The sequence below is a fragment of the Crocodylus porosus genome, unplaced genomic scaffold (assembly GCF_001723895.1).
Source record: "Crocodylus porosus isolate Cpor-Errol unplaced genomic scaffold, CroPor_comp1, whole genome shotgun sequence".
Taxonomy (NCBI): Eukaryota; Metazoa; Chordata; order Crocodylia; family Crocodylidae; genus Crocodylus; species Crocodylus porosus.
Window position 1 is genome coordinate 17605669 of NW_017728913.1, and position 8062 is coordinate 17613730.

Below are 8062 nucleotides of genomic sequence, written 5' to 3' on the forward strand. Positions count from 1 at the left end.
TCACCCTTCTGTCCTCAGATGTGGATGCTTCACCCCAAAGTTTGGTGCCATGAGTGAACTTGGCCAGTCCAGTTCTGACTCCAATGCCTACATAATTAATGAAGATGTTAAACAATACAGATCCAAGGACAGAGCCTTGAGGGACCCCACTGGTCAGAGGGCACCATGATGATTAACTTCCATCAACCACCACCCTCTGGGTCCAGCCATGGAGACGGTTTCCCAGCCAGCGGATTGTGGTGGACCCAAGGCCACAGTTGGCCATTTTTGCCAAGAGGTGATCATGGGATACCAGATTGAAGGCTTTTTTAAAGTCAAGGTATACGACATCTATCTCCTCTCCCTTGTCCAGGTGATCAGTCACCTGGTCATAAAAGGAAATAATATTGGTCAAGCAAGACCTACCCACAACAAACCCATGCTGGCTATCCCTCAGGATGTTGACATTGGCCTGGTCATTAAGAATGGCTTCTTTGATAATCTTTTCTAAGACCTTCCCCAAGATAAAGGTCAGGCTGATAGGCTGTAGATTGCCGGACCTACTTTTCTCCCTTTCTTGAAGATAGGAACCACATTGGTCTTTTTCCAGTCTTTGGGCACTTCACCAGAGTGCCAGGAGTTCTCAAAGATCTGTGCCAGGGGCTGAGCTATTATGTTCACCAGCTCCTTGAGTACCCTGGGGTGCAGATTGTCAGGGCTGGCTGACTTGAAGATGTCCAGCCTCTCAAAGTGTTCCTTCATGATGTCAGCATTGATGGAGGGCAGGTAATCTCCCTCACTCTGGCCTCCCTGTCCTGTAATGAGCAGAGGCATCCCATGGGACTAGTGAAAGACTGATGCAAAGTACCCATTTAGTAGGCTGGCTTTTTCCTGGGTGTCAGTCATCAGTTGTCACATTTGGTTTAGCAGGGGTCCAATGTTGCCCTTGCTCTTCCTCCAGCTCCCCACATATCTGAAAAAGGACTTCGTTATTATCCTGGATCCTAGTAGCCAGTTGGAGTTCTGTTGCAGCCTTGGCTTTCCTGGTTTGCTCCCTGCAGGTCCAGACCAGTGCAGAATATTCCTCCTTGGAGGTGGATCCTGTCCTCCATCCTTTGTAGGTCTTTCTTTTTAGATGCAGGAGGTCCACTCTTTCCATGCTGATCCAAGGGGGCTGCGGTGCCCTTTTGCTGCCTTTCCTCCAAGATGGAATAGCTTGTGCATCTAGAATCACTCCTTTTAAAGAAACCACTCTTCCTGAACTCCCCTTCCCTTTGGGTCATGGTCCCTTAGGGCCTCACCGACAAGCCTCCTCAGCTTATCAAAGTCAGCTTTCCTGAAGTCGAGGACTTCTGTATTGCTGACTGACGTGTCAGCTTTATGGCGGATGGTGAAGGTGATTAGCTCATGGTTGCTGTCACCCAGCTTCCCTTTGATCATTAGGTCACTTATTAGGTCATCCCTGGTTGCCAGTACCAGGTTGAGCAGCGCTTTACCTCTCATTGCCCTATAGACTTCTTGTGTCAGGTAGAGGTCATCCACACACAAAAGGAAGTGTTGCAACTGCTTGGTTTTGACCAAGCGCTCTTTTCACAAGATGCCTGGGTAGTTGAAGTCTCCCATGACAACCATGGACCAGGAGCATGTGGCCTCAACCAGTTCCCTGGTGAACTTCAGGTCAAGCTCTTGACTTTGGGTGGGAGATCTGTAGTAGACTCCCACCATTGTGTCCCTGTGCCATGTTCCCCATGGATTTTAACCCAGAGGGTCTCCAGTCATCCACCCTGGTCACCAATATCAGCTTGCAGGGATACATAGCTCTCCTTAACAGAGAGAGCTACACCCCCACTCCTTTTGTCACCTCAATTTCTCCTGCACTGGGTATAGCCATCTATACCCATGGTCCAGTCATGTGTAGAGTCTCACCAGGTCTCCATTATCTCTATGATATCATAGTCCGTTGTATTAAGCAGGAGGACAAGTTCCTCCTGTTTATTCCTCAAGCTCCTGGCATTTGTGTATAGGCAGGGAAGTGTCTCCTTGGGGCCCCTTGCCTTTCCTACAGAGTGTTTCAGGGCTGGGGCAGGGGTGGGCTCCCTTAAGTGCCTTGGCCTGCTGGGTTTGCAGGGGTTGCTCAGCAGGCCAGCAGTGGTGGTAGTCCCCCCATCCCCTGGCGGCCTTACTTTAAAGCCTGGTGGAGCAGGTCAGCCAGTCTGGCTGAGAAAAGCCTCCTTCCCAGCAGAAAGAGGTGGAGGCCATCCCTTCCCAGCAGTTCACTGCCTCTCTCACCAAAGAGTGTACTGTGGTCATGGAAGCCAAAGCCTTTCCAATGACACCAGCACTGCAGTCTGTGTTGCATAATGTTATACACTGGAAACATTATGGGCTAAATACTCAGGAGGATGAATATTATTTCTGTAAATAGATGACTCAGCTAGAAGAGAATAAATCACAAAGAATACAATATACCAGTTTACCTATGGAAGACAGACATTATGCCCACTTGATGCAGACTAATTATGGGAGATTTCCTGTGGAGGTCTGGCATTCAGGAGTAACAATACAGACACCCCAGTAATCCCTAGCAAATCATCTTCCTCCTTCCTGAGGCAGTGACCAAGGAGAAAGAACTCTTTTTCCTTCCACTGCTAAAAATGTAGCCACCCTAGGGCTAGAATGAATCCAATAACCTAAACAGAGGGAGAGGGAGAGATGTGGGATATATACAGATTAGAGCTGGTCAAAAGTTTCAGAAAAAACGTTCATTGATTCATAGATTTTAAGGCCAGAAGGGGCCTTGGAAGATTATCAAGTCCAGGCCCCAGCAGAAAAGATAACTGGAGGACAGATGACCCCATCAAGGTAACTGTCTAGTCACCTCTTAATTTCTAGGGTAGGTGATTGCACCACCTCTGGAGGGAGATTATTCCACAGTGTGGACACCCTGACTGTGAAGATCTTTTCCTAATGTTGAGCCTGAATTGATCTTCCAGTAGTTTGTGGCCGCTACTCATGATTTTCCCCTTGGGTGCCCTGGTGAACAATTGCTCACTGAGCCCTTGATGTACTCCCCTAGTGTATCAGTAAGGTGCTACCAGGTCCCCTCTCAGCATTTTCTTCAGGCTGAAGAGTCCCACATCCCTCAACTTTTCCTCATATGGTTTGCCTTTTAGGAGCATATGGGTGGCTCTTCTTTGGACTCTTTCAAGCTTGTCAAAGTGTGGTGCCCAGAACTGGATGCAGTACTTCAGCTGTGGTCTCACTAACGCCGAGTAGAGAGGAATAATCGCCTCCTTGGTTTCACTGGAGATTCATTGATTGATGCATGCCAGGATATAATATGCCCTACTGGCTACAGCATTGCACTGCCGGCTCATATTCCTACTGTGGTCTGTTATTACCCCCAGGTCTCTTTTATTTGTGGTGCTACTCAGTTTGGTGCCACCAAGCCTCTGTGTGTGTTGAGGATTGCTCATCCCAAGGTGGAGCACTTTACATTTCTCAATATTGAGCTTCATCAGATTCCAATCTGCCCAACTTGCTAGCCTGTCTAAGTCCGTCTGTATCTGTAGCCTACATTCAAGCATGACCATGCTCCCCCATACCTTGGTGTAGTCCATGAACTTGGCCAGTGAGCTCTTCACCCCCACTTCCAAATCATTAATACATGTTGAAAAGTACTGGACCGAGCACCAACCCCTGTGGAACACCGCTGCCCACTTCTTGCCAGGATGACACAGATCCGTTCACTACTCTGGGTTCTTTCCTGCAGCCAGTTTCTCACCCACCTGACTGTCTTGGAGTTAAGCCCACAATCCTCCAATTTTCTCACTAGGACATTGTGGGATACTGGATCAAAGGATCTATGTTACCTACTCGATAAACTTGGCAAAAAACCAGCAAACCTTCCTCACATATGCAACTGCTGAAATGTTAAAAAATCAAAATATTCTCCCAGTTCAATTCACATTGTTACAGTTGGAGAGTACACATATAGAAATGCTTCTTAATCCCCAACAACACATTTCAAACTCCTGAAAGTAGAGCAGGTGCAGATCTCCTGCCCATATTATGCCCCAGATCTGGCCTTCCAAAGGATAAGCTAGCCTTGAGACTGCTGCAGTCATTGTATATGATCTACTGATGCTTGTGCACTTCATATGGCTGCACGAACTTGCCTCAAGATTTGTTCCCAAAGTAATGAAATAACTTAAAATAGGCAATGTCTAGGTCAGTAGCTCTGTTTGCATGAACATGGAAAGAAAGTCATTTATGCTATCCTGCAAGCTTTAAGGCAGAAGCAGCATATGCAGACATTCACTGCTACTGGGAGCAGCAGAGGCGGCCCGAGGTAAGTCACTTGAGGGCGGGGGGAGGGAAGGGGGGCAGGACTGGCGAGGGCCTGGCAGATCAGTGGAGGGTTTGCCTACTCCATAAGTTTAGCTGGGGGGCTAAAAATAGCTTAGGTTATTCAAGTATGAATCTGCCTTAGGCTGCCTGTCATGCATCCCTTGATGGCTTGCCAAAACTCAGTAAGCGGCCCTCCGCCCAAAATAATTGCCCAACCCTGGTCTATCTAAATGTAATGATCATACCTACTGGATAGAGTTTTCTCTTATGCAACTGTCTGATATTATTTTACAAAAGCAGCATTAAGCAGCTTGGACAACTATTCTTATATTCCTCTGGCAAATGCTACTTTCTACTTGCTCCATAAAACTCTGCAGGCTACAGCTAGATCAACAGAAGTTGCTTTTAAGCGGATGGAAGGAGATGGACATTAGGACCAGGGAGATGGGAAAAGAGACATGATTGCAAGTAAGAAGAAGAGGCTGCTACAAATGTCACTCTAATATATTTTTGACTTCTAGATATAGGAATAATCTGAGGGCTAGATTTGCAAGCTGTCATTGCAACAGGCACCTCCTTGTTCATCCATGGACAGCGCAGCAGGTGCAGGAGTGTCTGCTTGCTCCTATGTGCACTGCAGTAAGGTGGGACGGGGTGGGGTGAGGGATTCCTGCCCATAGGCAGGCTGTGCAGCATGAGGGACCCATGGCCCCCACTAGTGCTGCCCCTGCTGGTGCAATCAATGGGGTACATAGGCCCCAGCTTCTGAGAAGTTTGACAGCTCTGGTATATAAATAATTAAATATTCATAGGGCAAAAGAGAGAAGGGACTGACTCCATATCAATAGTTATGGTCTCACCTATAGCATGAGAAATACAAGTTCACATTGTTCCCCCCACTACCTGTTCTTTTGGACCTTGAACTTGAACCTGGGCCTCCCAAATTCTCACTAAGTGTCCTAATCACCAAAATACACAGACCCCTGGGCTGCAGCTTACCTGTTAGCAGATAGGCTTTCTTTCATTTTGTTTGTGAATCCTACTCTGGGGCTTCATGATTTCACTTTGAACTTGGATTCCAATCAATTGATTATGTGTTGGGGAGCATCAGTGCTCACACAGCTTTGCACATGCTGACTGGCAGAAATTTAAGTAACTTTGGGATTAGGCAGCAGTTAGATGGCACTTTTGGGAATGTCAGTGGCAGCTAAGTGGATTTCATCTCTGAAGTACTTTGCGGTTCTGAGCATTAGTGACATCCCCAGGTATAAAAATTTTCTTTTGCATTGCATTTTTTTCCAGAATAAAAAAAAAAAAAAAGATAAATGTACTTAACTCTCTAACAAGGGGTTTTTGCAAACCCAAATCTATCTTTTAGAAAGGGGACGGAACATAAAAGTAAAGAATGTTGCCATAAAAGTTAGAAATATCCCCTCTCTAATAGCTTTTGGGGCTGATCTGCATAGCAGGCCTCTTGTTGTGCATTCAGTCTGAAAGCTAATAAATCCACTTCTGGGAAGTCCTGAAAGGCAATCACTTTCAGAAACGGCTAATTCTGACACCAGCTATTGTTTGAAAAAATCCAAATGGCACGTGATTTATTGTGACAGCAATTGTAGATGCCGAAAATGTTCTGGGTCCATTTCCAAAAGGAGCAACATATTCTGTATGGCAAATCATATGTTATTTAAATCTTTCTTATTGCAATATACAGATTTAACGCACCGTATCTGCAGTGGAACAAAACACGACCATAGCCAATATTTTTAAATGTGCCTATGTAAGATTAAACACCTAAAATTATTTGATTTTCATAAGAGCTAAGCAGCCACATTGACTTTAGCATCTTTGATTATTTAAGTGTCTGCCTTTTGATTTAAGGGTACTGGCAGACATGGGAGGGAGGGGACACACTTTACCTGAAGAAGCAATGCATTAGTTTGACCCAGCTCTGCAACATTTGTATAGATAGGGCACTTCAGCAGGGCTTTTTGGTGCTTTTATCCGATTCATTCAGCTATTAGATGAAAGTTCTATAAAAGCCCTGCTGAAGCACCCTGATCAATAAAGATGTTAGGCAAGCTGGGTCCTACTAATGTGATACCTTTTCTGGGCATGACAAAATTTAAAGTAAAGTGCATGGGGGCAGTGGGGAAGAGGAGTTGTGTTTTTTTATGTCTGTAAGTAGCCAAAGTGATTAACCTTATGCAACCATGTTCTAAAATATTAGCCTTAACCAATATGTAATTACACTTTTCACTTTTCTTGTTGCTCAAAGACAAGAGGGCTAAAATCACTTGTCCTTTTTATTTGGTGCACTAGATAATGGAAGTTATATCAGAAGCCAGTAGCTGTTGCCTAGTTCTCACACTGCCCCAGTCCAGATATAAACCATAGCAATCTAGGAGCTATTTTAACTTATAATGCCTTGCTCTGATCCCCAAAAGACCACGCAGGAGCTCTCATGTAGCATGGAGCAGCATTCTGTTCTTCCTTCTCTCTGTTATGTCCCATATATCAATGCTGCTACAAGGGACAGATGGCATAGGAAGCAGCTGTCAGCTTTTCTCCAGGGACCAAATCCAGATTATTCTCACAGACTGCACTATACCTACAAATAGGCAGCTTGCCCCAGGAAGATGATCCTAAATCAAGTGGATTAGACACCTAGGATCAATCAATGGAAAGAGATAGGCATCTCTCTAAAGCATGAGGCAGAGTGTTTAATCTTGATTAGTCAGGTACCTAGAGGTAACCAATACAGCATACTGGGGACAGCAGTACATCCAAATTCCCACCCCTCTATGGATGTTAGACCAGATACATACATTACACATAAACTGGTCTAAGTGACTGGAAACTGCTCTAAACCCATAGCCATATAGAAGTTGGGTGCACATAGCCCAGTCTAAAAATAGACCAAATAGATCTGGTTTAATGTGCACTCAAATCTAATCAATTTAGGTTAGACCAGTGAATCAAACTTTTGTAACAGATCCCCTATCAGTTCAAGTTAGATTGCTGTCCTCTAGCATCCCAGCCTCCTTTGTGGCCCACCACAACCACCCACTTCCCAGGGAGGTGCACTAGCACTTGGCCCATGCTTGGCTTCTCTGGTGGAGCGCTCAGTGGGCCTTGCCCCTGAGCTCTCCCAGAGCTGAATCAACACAGACTCTCTCCCCCAGCTCCACCTCCTGCTTTCAGCCACTTGTCAGTCACTGGGAGGCAGCAGGGAGAGAAAACGAGGTGCCTATGTCCCCTGAACAAGCCCTGGGACCTGAGCACCCATGTCCCCAAGCTGTGCTCCTGCATCCCATTATGAAGCACCCTACAATGTATACACATACCTGACACTGAGCCCAGAACAAACTTCATGCTCAGGCACAGCCCCACAGCCCCTGATCCTAGCTTCTGCACACCCATCCAGGGACCCCTATGCTCCCATGCTCAGGCACGACCCATGAACGACCTGTGCCCCCAGCAGCTGAGGGGGCATGGCTGCTTTTGTGGCAGCAGGAGCGCTGCAGTGGTGAGCAGGGAGCTCCTGCAGATGTTGCTGGCACTGTTGGCAGCAGGCTGGGGAGGGGGGGTGAGTGCTGATCAGGGGTCGGTGACCACCTGCAGGTTGGCCTTTTTGTGGGGGGTGCACTGCCACACTCAGGGGGTGCACGTGCACCCCCTACACATCACCCCTGCACAGACCCCCACCTTGGCTCTCATACATACAGCCAGG